Source organism: Aegilops tauschii, chromosome 4, assembly GCF_002575655.3.
Source record: "Aegilops tauschii subsp. strangulata cultivar AL8/78 chromosome 4, Aet v6.0, whole genome shotgun sequence".
NCBI classification, from domain to species: domain Eukaryota; kingdom Viridiplantae; phylum Streptophyta; class Magnoliopsida; order Poales; family Poaceae; genus Aegilops; species Aegilops tauschii.
Window position 1 is genome coordinate 275,824,949 of NC_053038.3, and position 10,845 is coordinate 275,835,793.

Sequence of the window (10,845 nt, forward strand, 5' to 3'; positions counted from 1 at the left end):
TTGGGGTGTCTGGATCACTAGGACGTGGCCAAGGGGTGAGGGGCTACGTGACGAGTGAGGCCCTTGAGTCGCGATTGTCAGGGGTCCCTCTTGACGTATGAACGACCCTTGTGAAGGAAATTTGAGCAGTGTCTGAGTTAATCCGGTGTCCCCATACCTTTGCTCGCCAGCTTTTGCCTGGGTTGGTCGCGAGAAAACCAGGTGCGACAGACCTGGGGAGGTGGCATGCGCCAGGCGTGAGCTGGGCGTAGCCCCCGTGCCCAGCCCCCTCGCGCAGCCCTCCCATAGGGAAAGCGGCATGGTGAGGCCGGACAGCGAGCCTAGTGGCCCTCCTGAGGTTATTGCAGCCACTAGGGTGCCCTGAGTTGTTTATTCACCAGCGTAGAGCATGGTGCTTCCACTCTTGCATGGGCATAGCCACTCCTCGACCGTGTCGTCCGACAGCTTGGAGCATGGGGCTTCCACTGGTGCGTGGGTGGGAGCTCCCTCTGGGGGGAGACTCTGGGCATGTACATCCCCATCCTGGCACGTGGCTAGCACGGCAGGACTGGAGGAGGTGTATATGGGCACCCGTGAGCCAGCACGGGAGCCACGAGGCCCTACCTCAAGGCGGGTTGCGCCTGAATTTTTGGTTCGGAACATTTGTAAGGACCCTGCGAGATGTTTAGGTGGCCTGCGCTGTGTGAATGTCCGGAGGACATCGCATGAGAAGGCCAAACACCAACGACCCCAGGAGGTGACGTGCACGGGGCCGGCCTGCCAGACAGAGCTCAGCCGTTGGGTTTATCGGCGCTGCAGGGACGGACCCGAGAACAGACACCGTGCCTAGTCTTCTCATGCAACAATCCTAAAGAAAGATAACCGGCACGCGGCTCCCGCGGCGGCGAGGCACCGGGTTGTGCGCCCTGACTTATCCACACCCGATTAGCTCATGCGAGAACAAGGCACCAAGGACCACAGGAGGTGACATACATGGGAGCTGGCCCGCGAGACAGAGCTCGACCACTTGGGTTTAGCGAGCCTGCAGGGACGGACCCAAGCACTGACGCCATGCCAGTGCTTAATCATGAGGCGACCGTGGGCGGGCTCGTGAGGGCGTACAACATTCATGATGATGAAGCACCGGACATGCAGGTTGTAATATTTTAGGAAATTCATAAGAGGTGCAACCAGTTCTGATACATGCGCAAAATGATACAGGCTGCAGGGGCTGGCCCTAACAGCTTGAGGATGATGCAGCCCAAGGGGTGCCCTCGACTCAACAAACCAAAAAGTCACCTGGCACCGTTGTTGAGGAAGTGTTGGGATAGCTGAAGGTGCGCACTTCAGAAGTCATTCCTCACAAGTAGTCCAGCTCCTGAGTCTCGTGGGGCTCCGGAGGTTCCATCACCTCCTCCGCTAGGACCACTTGGTGCCTGGCCTCGTGAGCCACCAGGACGCCTTGCATGTAGCGCCGGTGCATGGCAGCCATGTTCAGCAGGCCGAACGGCATGCAGACATAACTGCAGCGGCAGCCCGTGCTCCGGCCAACGCGGGATGGCCAGAAGAGCTCCCGAGAAGCAGCCCTATTGAGGCCTGGGATGTTGACGCAGATGTGCAACTCGCTACCCACGTCAGGGGCAGCAGCTGTGCTAAGCGGTGCGGGGCGGCACTCGCCACGCATGGCTCCCACCTACTAAAGCTCTTCGATTGCCTTGGTGATGAACTCCTGAGCGCCTGGCGCCTCACGCCCTGCGCCCTGCTCACGGAAGCGCGCGTTGAAGCACGCCCTGAATGCCTCCCTTGTGATGCTGGTCAGGTCAGAGGACCTCTAGATGAGAGCCCACGAGCCCATCCTGAGGGGGCGCCGGGTGCGCCTTCCCATGCGAGAGGGAAAGGCGCCCCAGCAGTGGGCGCGGGGCCTGAGGCACGATCATCGGACGCCCCAGTCTCCTGAGGGCCTCTGAGGAGGAGTTGCTTCTTCTTCTTGGGATGGCCTCAGGAGGACGGATGGCACCCTCGTCATCTGAGTTTTCGACCGCCGCGGCCTGGTAGGCGTGCTCGAGGGAGCACACCGCATCCTTATCATCGCAGGCGACCGTGATGATGCCGCCGCTTCCTGGCATCTTGAGAACATTGTAGCCATGGTGGGTCACTGCCATGAACTTGGCGAGGGTCAGATACCCGAGGATGGCATTGTACGGGAGGCGAATGTGAGCGACGTCGAAGTCGATAAGCTCAGTGCAGTAGTTGTCGCACTTGCCGAAGATGCTGGGGAGACGAATCTTCCCTATGGGGATGGTGGAGCCGTCGGTCACCCCTGAGAAGGGCTTGGTGGGGAGGAGCTGGTCATACGGCACCTGGAGCATCTCGATGGAGAGGACGTTGAGCCCCGCTCCACCGTCGATGAGTGTCTTGGTGACGAGGACGTTGCTGATGGTGGGCGAGCAGAGCATTGGGAGCACACCAGCGGTGGCTGAACAACACACTCCAAATATGTGAGATTATTTCTACTTAAAGTTGACACTCTTCCAAAACCAGTCTCAATATTATTGCAAACACTATTATCAACTTGAGCTGATCTGTAGAGTCGAAAGTGATGGCGTACTTAGACCACCTGAGGGGACGCGACGCCCCGAGCTTGGGGAGGGCCGCGTTCACCTCGCGAGCGAACTGCTTGAAGACACGATGGGAAGCGAGGGCCTGAGCGCCACCCAGGATGCAGGCAATTGCGCGAGGCTCTTGGAAGCCCCCAGCCCCATCATCTTGGCGGTGGTCTTCGTTCCTTCTCGGCAACGGTGGCAGCGGAGGGAGGTCGGTGTTGCTCTGAGGACATTCCTCAAGAGGCTGAGCCCTCCAGGGGTCATCGCGAGGCTAGCCCTGCCAGCTGTCCTCACGAGGCTGGTCACACCAGTCCTGGCGGGGGTCGCGGTTGTCCCAGCGGCCTCCACCACGGCCTCCTCCGTGGCCGTAGCCACGGTCGTTGTGCTCGGGGAAGCAGGCAACGCGCCCGTCGCGGACTGCCCTGAGCTCCTAGCAGTCGTTGGTGTTGTGGTTATGGACGTTGTGGAAGACACAGAACGGACGGCTGCCCTTGGATGGTTCGGCATGGTCGCAGCCACACTTCATCTCAGGTTCGGCCACGAGCACAGCCGGGCCCTTACGCTTCACGTGTAACGCCCCGGATTCGATGCACCAGGTGTCTGCCAGTTATTCGTCGTCGTTGCCATGTAATTTGCTTGCGTGTTGCATTTTGCCATGTCATCATCTGCTTTTCATCTGCATGTTTTTCAAAACTTGCATCCATTCGGGTCCTCCCGGTTCTCTCCGTTGTCCGTTCCGACCCCTTTCACTCTCGCGCGTGTCCGTCGCCCCTCTCAGTCCTTGTTTCGTGAGCGGGAGAAAAACGTTCCCAGAATGGGCCGAGATTTGCCGAGTGCCCTTGGTATAGCCCCGGTAGACCGCCCGTCAAATTTTGTTCCATTTGGAGGTCGTTTGATGCCCCAACGGTTAACCGCGTAGCCCGAAACCCCTCTCTCTTTGCAGCCCAGCACCTCTTAACCACAGCCCACTAGCCCAGCCAAACCCCCTCCATGCTCTCGGTCGTTTGATCACGATCGTGTGGGCAAAAACCGCACCTCGTTTGGACTCTCCTAGCTCCCTCTATCTATATATATGTGTGCCTCTCCCGAAATTTGGCGGTGCAACCCTAGCCTCCTTCCTCCTCGCGCCACCGGACAAAATTTCCCCGCGCCAGACAATGTCCGCCGCCGCCCTCCGACCAACCAGCGGCTGCCACGTCACCCCGCGCCTCCTCTCTCTCCTCCCCGCCGCCGCGGCCCGCGGAGCCCATCCGGGGCCCGCGCGGGCCCGAGCCGCCGCCGCTGCCCGTGGTCGCCGCGCCCGCTGCCCTCGCTCCCGAGCTCCAGCGCCCTCCGCGCCTCCGCGCCGCCACAGTCCTCCGCGCCGCCACGCCGGGTCCCCGCCGTCGGTGAGCATAGCGCCGCCGCGCCCCTTCTCCTCCTTCCTTCCCTCGGCCCCCTCGCCTCGCTCTCTTTCTCTCTCTGCTCCCATGAACCGCCGCCGCCCACGGCCTCATCCGGCCACTCCCGAGCTCCCCCTCGCCGGCCTCCCCCTCTTCTCTCCTGACTCCGGCGATCTCCACCGAGCCCGAACCAGATCCGGCCCGCGTTGACTTCGCCCCCCCTCGAGGTGAGTTCTGCTAAGTCCCAAAATATCTTACATTCTGGAGCTCTGTTCATCATATCATAACTCCATGCATACAGCTCCGTTTCGTGCGTGTGATATGTCGAAATGTTCATTGAGAGATTCCCTACATTTCATTCCATTTTTCCATGTTTGTTTGAGCTCATCTTGACGCCCTAATCATCGTTGCAAGACTGCTACGTGATGTTATCTGCTGTCTGTTAACATAACTTGATGATTTGTCTTTTTCGTTGCATTTTATGTGTGCATCTTATGAGTAGGAGCTCTACATGTGATTTGGTCTACATCATACCATCTTTACAGAGGTGTTTGTCTTGTATTTTTGTGATCTCTGTGGTGACTAGCACAAGCATGCAAAGTAGCCTCCCTGATGTTGCTGATTTCTGTGACTTAGTGTTTTCTGCTAAGTCCGAGTCTGTTATATTTTGTTGCCATGTAAACCTGCTGCTACAAGTCATTCTATGCATAATCTGGAGATGTTCACTAAGGATGTTTTGTTATACATGTTATGATGAATCCATCCATCCCCTTGTTTGCATTTATAGCCTGCTGTATCTTGTTGTGATCAGGCTCCCAAATTGCTAAATAATGTTGCTGTCAGCCTGTCAACATGAAGTCAATTATTGCCATGTGCTTTGTTAATGATCCATGTATTCTGTGACTATGTTATTGCGATGCTTAGCTTCATATTTATTCCGTCTTGCTGTTTGTTACCTTGTCATGCTATGTATTGCTATGTGGTGAGTGGTTCAAGCTCACCAACATGCCTACTTATCGTTGTTTCTGCCATGTACTGTTATTTTCACTGTCTGAATCTGTCATATAACTTGCTATGTTTACATGGGTGTCATCATATATTATGTTCCTTTCTGGCTCATGTTCAGTAAGGGACTTTTGATCTATGCTTTGAGTAGAATCATGCCATGCCTTTGTTTGCTATGATATATTCCTGTAGCATGTTGTTTCATTGCTCTAAACATTGCAACCTGATATTATTTCTGCCATGTCCAGTAATTTCTGCCAAGTCTGTGAACCTGTTATTATTTGCAATCTTTCCATGTCATTTTGAGCATGTTCTAGTGGTTTATGGAGATATCTCAGTGTTCATGTTTTGTCATGCTTTACTTTTACATCATTCCCATGCCTTTTGTTTTTATGTTGAGTTGCTGTAGCATATTGTTTTGATGCCTGCAATATGCCTAGTTGCTGTTTAGGACAGATTGTTGCTATACCTTGTTTGGAGTGTATGTGTTGCACCGTTGCTCCGTTTTGAGCATGCTCTATATGTAACTTGCTTAGTTTTGAATGTAGTTTCATATTACCTTGTTGGATCCATGCCTTGAGTGCGTTTGTTTGATGTTTGAATGCATTTTGCATCATTGCCATGTTTAACTTGCTTTGCTCATATCTTCTAGGCCGTAGCTCCGAATTAAATGAACTTTATATGTAACTTGACTAGAATTTCGTGTAGATCATCTTGGTGCTCTTTAACTTGCTGTTTAACAACTTGAACATAAGGTTTATTCAGATCTGGACCAATTTCGAAATTTGCATATGAGGACTTACTGGATTTGTTATATGTTGCTTCCGGCCTCCTTTAAACTTGCTTTGATGTGTTGCTCTTGTATGTATCATCTCTTGCCATGAGTAGCTTCATGTAGCCTTGCCATGCATCATACTTGATTGAGCTTCATGCCTTGTTCATGTGTGGTGTGTTTACCTTGTTGTGTGCTTCTTCTCGATAGTTCCCGTGTCGTTGCGATCGTGAGGATTCGTTCGTCTTCGTGGCTTCATCTTCTTCATGGACTCGTTCTTCTTCCTAGCGGGATTTTAGGCAAGATGACCGTCACCTTGGATCTCATTACTATCATTGCTATGCTAGTTGCTTCGTTCTATCGCTATGCTGCGCTACCTATCAGTTGCTCTTCAAGCCTCCCAAAGTGCCATGAACCTCTAACCTTTGTCACCCTTCCAAGCAAACCGTTGTTTGGCTATGTCACCGCTTTGCTCAGCCCCTCTTATAGCATTGCTAGTTGCAGATGAAGATGAAGATTGCTCCATGTTCGATTATGTTTATGTTGGGATATCACAATATCTTTTATTTAATTAATGCATCTATATACTTGGTAAAGGGTGGAAGGCTCGGCCTTATGCCTGGTGTTTTGTTCCACTCTTGCCGCCCTAGTTTCCGTCATACCGGTGTTATGTTCCTTGATTTTGCGTCCCTTACGCGGTTGGGTGATTTATGGGACCCCCTTGACAGTTCGCTTTGAATAAAACTCTTCCAGCAAGGCCCAACCTTGGTTTTACATTTGCCTCACCTAGCCTTTTTCCCTTGGGAGTCGCGCTCTCGAGGGTCATCTTTATTTACCCCCCCGGGCCAGTGCTCCTTCGAGTGTTGGTCCAACTTGTCAATCGCCGGTGGCCACCAGGGGCAACTCTGGGCTCGCCTATCGGAAGCTTGGACAATCCGGTGTGCCCTGAGAACGAGATATGTGCAGCTCCCATCAGGATTTGTCGGCACATTCGGGCGGCTTTGCTGGTCTTGTTTTACCATTGTCGAAATGTCTTGTAACCGGGATTCTGAGACTGATCGGGTCTTCCCGGGAGAACGAATATCCTTCGTTGACCATGAGAGCTTATAATGGGCTAAGTTGGGACACCCCTGCAGGGTATTATCTTTCGAAAGCCGTGCCCGCGGTTATGTGGCAGATGGGAATTTGTTAATGTCCGGTTGTAGAGAACTTGACACTTGACCTTAATTAAAACGCATCAACCGCGTGTGTAGCCGTGATGGTCTCTTCTCGGCGGAGTCCGAGAAGTGAACATGGTTTCTGGGTTATGTTTGACGTAAGTAGGAGTTCAGGATCACTTCTTGATCATTACTAGTTTCACGACCATTCCGTTGTTTCTCTTCTCGCTCTTATTCGCGTAAGTTAGCCACCATACTTTCTTAGTCGCTGCTGCAAACTCACCACCTTATCCATTCCTTTCCCAGTTAGCTTTGCTAGTCTTGATACCCATGGTAATGGGATTGCTGAGTCCTCATGGCTCACAGATTACTACAACACCAGTTGCAGGTACAGGTTTTGCGGTGATCTTGACGCGAGAGCGATGTTTCTTGTTTTGGAGTCCTTCTTCTGCTTCTTCTTCGCTCAGGGGATAGGTTTCAGGTCGGCAGCCTGGGCTAGCAGGGTGGATGTCGTTTGAGCTTCTGTTTGTGTTTCATCCGTAGTCAGATGTTGATCTTATGTATGATGTATTGATGTATTCTTGCGGCATTTGTATGCTTCGTATGTATCCCCATCTATTATGTAATGTTGATGTAATGATATCCACCTTGCAAAAGCGTCTTCAAGATGCGCTTCTATCCTTGGTGGGACCTTCGAGTTCCTTTAGGATAGGGTCGCATCTTGGACGTGACACACGTCCTTAGCCTTAGCCTTCTTGTCTTCGGGATCTGCCTCTGGGAGCTCCAGGAGGGAGAGGCGGCCTTCCTCTGCCCTCGCGCATCTAGTTGCCATGTTAAACATCTCTAGAGCCGAACACATTCTTCGTGTATCGTGAGCTCTTCCTTCATCTTGACGTCTCGGACGCCATCAGTGAACGCCGAAATGATGGCCTCGTCCGACACCTTTGGGATATTGAGGCAAACATTGGTGGAGCACTATATGTACTTGTGCAAGGTTTCGCCCGACTATTGATGTGGCACAGGTCGCCTGCCGCGAAAGCACGGTCGCGAGTGCCCTGTAAGTTGGCGATGAAGCGCTCGCGCAGCTTGTCCCAGGAGGAGATCGACCCCACCGTAATGTTCAGGAGCCACGAACATGCGCCATCCTTGAGCGCCATGGGAAACCAGTTCACCATGACCTTGTCGTCGCTGTTGGCCACCTCGATACTTAGCTCGTAGAGCTGGAGGAACTCAGCGGGGTCAGGAGTACTGTCGTAGTGCGAAGGCAGATCTGGCTTGAACTTGCCGGGCCAGATGACGCGGCGCAGCTCCGGAGTGAAAGCACGGCAAACTGCCGCACTCATAGGGGCCTGCCGTAGTGGGAGAGCCTAATCTTGACGCCCGTGCACCACCGCCTCTGGCGGCACGCGGTCTTGACGTGGTGGAGCTGGACGCGCACGCGCCTCCCCTTGGGGCCGCTACACCACCTGACAATTTTCTTCATCGCACGTCGGGATCCTGTGCGGTGGGTCGCGATGCGGTGCCTCACGCATTGGCTAGGGACCCACACCGTGCAAAGGAGGGCAAGGAGGCGCGCCGTGAGCCACGTCGCCCGCCAGGGATGGCGGAGGACGAGGCGAGTGAGATGGCGTCGGGGCCTCGCTGGCGGCATTGACGAGATCGGTGATGCGGGCAAGCCAGTCGTCATAGAGGTCATTGGCAGGGTGGTAATGCAGGAGCTCCCGCACCATGAGCAACGCAGGCTGTGCACCAGCCAACCCGCGATGAGCGTGAGAAGACGACGCCATGGCCGGAGTAGGTGACGGAGTTGCGGGGCGGCCGTCGCGCCGCACGGATGGTGGCAGCGACGAGTCCTGCTGCTCGCGGGCAGCATGGTCGGTGGCGGTGTTAGCCACCTGGGAGGCGAAGCGGCCAGGGGCATGGTTGCCCACAGGCATCGTCTGGGTGACACAAGCGGCCCGACGCTCGATGCGGACATGACGAGCGTCGGCCATAGGAACGACGGAACGGCGGTGGAGCGAACGGTGGAAGTGAGGCTTCGACACGCCCCTACCTGGCACGCCAAATGTCGGTTTCAGAGCTCTCTGGGCGTGTGTGAAGAACTCAACCTCCAGCCAACCAGTTTGTTGCCCCCACGGCCTAGCTCAATGAACAAGGAAGAAGATGGAAGCAGCAGTTTACCCAGGTTCGGGCCACCTTGCAATGTAAGACCCTACTCCTGCTTTTGGGTGGATTAGCCTCACGAGGGGTTGTGGATGAACTAGTATAAGGGAACAACAACCTCGCGAGATCTGCTCTAGTGAGGGAATGGGTTGAGGAGGTTTTGGATCGGATCCCCCCAACCTCTCGGTGGTGGCTAGCTTATATTTATAGTGGCCTCGGTCCTCTTCCTCCAAAACGAAGGCAGGAAGAGATCCCACAGTGGCCAATTTGAAAGGGGACAAGTAGTACATCTTATCCTGATGAAAGATGGTCTTCGCCTGCAAAGCCTCCGGTGATGACATCCGTCCTGGCAGTCTTGGTCTTGTTGGACGGGACTGGAAACCTTCGGCAGATACCTCTGGGCCCTGCACCTGCGCTTGCCTCCTTAGCACCAAAGAGGAAACCTGCTGCTCTGCTCTCGCTGGCGCCCGCCTTGCCCTGGTCTTCATGGCTTGCATCACCTTAATCTCATGAGGTCGGCACCTGCAGAGAAATTCCCGCTCCTTGGGAGCCAGCCTAGGGAGGCCGCTCCCTCCGGAGGTCTTGATGTCGCCCACCTCTCAAGGTTTGGCCCCTCATGAGGGTCTTGTCTCGAAGGTGTTGTAGATGGGTCGTACCAGGCCATCAATGGAGCCACCCCGTGGGTCGCAGGCAGGAAAGTCTGGGTACCCTGGTTTGCACAACACGGACATTTGGCGCCCCAGGTAGGGGCGTGTCAAGGTTCCTCGCTGCTCCGCTTCTCCCGCAGCTAACGCTGCCACCGACCCTGTTGCTCATGAGCAGCAGGACTCTTTGCTGCCGCCCTCCGTGCAGCGTGATGGCCGCACCGCCACGCCTTCCCTCACTCCCTCCATGGATTCGTCCTCCCACGTTCGTCGCGGGCCAGCAAACGTGCAAGCCGCGCTCCTCATGGCACATGAGTTGTTGCGCTACCGCCCTGCCAATGAGGGTTGCGATGCCTGGCTTGGTTGCATCACTGAGCTCGTCAACACAACTGGCGAGGCCCCGGTGCCCTCCCACTCGCTTTGTCCCCCGCTGTCTCGTGCGGGTGACGTGGCTCATGGCGCGCCTCCGCGTCCTCCTCTGCGCAGTGCTGATGCCGACCCAGGCGCGATGCCCATTCGCACGGCCCGCCGCGTGGAGTGCCAGCACTGGACTGGGAAGAGGCCAGCTACCAGGTGGTGCAGCAGCCGCAAAGCGACCCGCGTGCGCTCCCTGCACTGCCACGCCAGCACCAAGACCGGGCGGCTCTGGGGGCCGCGGCGCATGGACGTCGGGACCATGCTCCCCTCGTGCAAGTCGTGCCCGTGAGCGTGGCGGGCTTCCGCGCCTTCACCCGTGAGCTGCACCGTATCGTTTGGCCCGACAAGTACAAGCCAGATTCGGTCCGCGCTACGACGACACCCCCATCCCTACAGAGTTCCTCCAGCTCTACTCGCTGAGCATCGAGGCGGCGAATGGTGACGACATGGTCATGGTGAACTGGTTCCCCATGGCTCTCAAGGACGGCGCGTGCTCCTAGCTCTTGCACCTCCCGAGGGTATCAATCTCCTCTTGGGATGAGCTGCGCGAGCGGTTCATCGCCAACTTTCAAGGAACCCGTGACCATGCCCTCACCGTCAACGACCTGCGGCGCATGAAGCAGTAGTCAGGTGAGACCCTCCACAAGTACATTCAGCGCTTCATCAATGTTCGCCTCAAGATCCCGAAAGCCTCGGACGAAGCCATCATCTCGGCGTTCACCG